Source organism: Aethalodelphis obliquidens, unplaced genomic scaffold (assembly GCF_003676395.1).
Source record: "Aethalodelphis obliquidens isolate GAN/ISIS:26980383/991018 unplaced genomic scaffold, ASM367639v1 scaffold96, whole genome shotgun sequence".
Taxonomy (NCBI): Eukaryota; Metazoa; Chordata; class Mammalia; order Artiodactyla; family Delphinidae; genus Aethalodelphis; species Aethalodelphis obliquidens.
This window is the reverse complement of record NW_020838040.1, coordinates 4061113-4062202: the sequence shown is the minus strand read 5'-3', so window position 1 is coordinate 4062202 and position 1090 is coordinate 4061113.

Here is a 1090-nt window from a genome sequence, read left to right as displayed (position 1 = left end):
ACACACACACACACACACACACACACACACACACACACACACACACATACACACACACACATGCACAGCGGAATATTAATCATCCATAAAAAAGAATGAAATATTGTCATTTGTAACAACATGGATAGATCAAGAGATTATCATACCAAGTGAAGTAGGCAGAGAAAGACATATAATATATCATTTATATGTGGAATCTAAAAAAAGTACAAATCAATTTATTTACAAAACAGAAAGAGATTCACAGAAAACACACTTTTGGTTACTAAAGGGGGTGGAGGGATAAATTAGGCATATGGGATTAATAGATATACACCACTATATATAAGAATAGCTGTTGTCAAGTCAATCAACATTGTCTACTGTACCTACGGTCATACTTAAGTTCCCGAGATACTGATCACAGGGGATCATTTGCTAAATTCATAATCTTTATGGCTGACCAGTTTGTGTCCTGAACCACATCATAAATTTTCTTCCCCTGGTAAACTCTCATGAAGCTTTCCATCTAGAAGAATAGAACAGAACTACAAAAGCTGTTTCTATCTTTCCTACCCCTGGTTCCATTCTACTCTACTGAACCCTCCATAATTTAGTGCCTTTCAGGCTGTCCAGAGCTCTTCTTCTCCTGAAACACTTGATAAAAAAGTCGCTCCCTGCTAGTAATTGTTAGCTCTTATTTTCTCTCTCTAGAAACTAGTCCACCTCAGTTTGGGAGTAATAAAGTGGGGGTTCTCCAATTTGTGTGTGATCCCCCAATGCATGAAATTCGTATGAGAAACTTTGTGTCATATCCAATACCTGAGTTCTCTGCAATTTCCTCTTCCACAGTTCATACTCTATTGGGTCACTAATAGCTCAAAGGGCCTTGACTGAGATAGCGCACAGGCTTCTTTTAGGTTGGCTTCTTTGCATATAAGTTTAGGCTAGTCGCATATAAGATGCTGACATACATTGTTACTCACTCAAGCAAAAGGGGTTGTTTTTAGAAGGATATGGCCTTATCTCAATGCACCCAACTTTAAGGCACAACCAAGTCTCACGAAGGCCTAGAAAAAGGAAGAAAAAGTCAGAAAGTGAAGGTATGCTC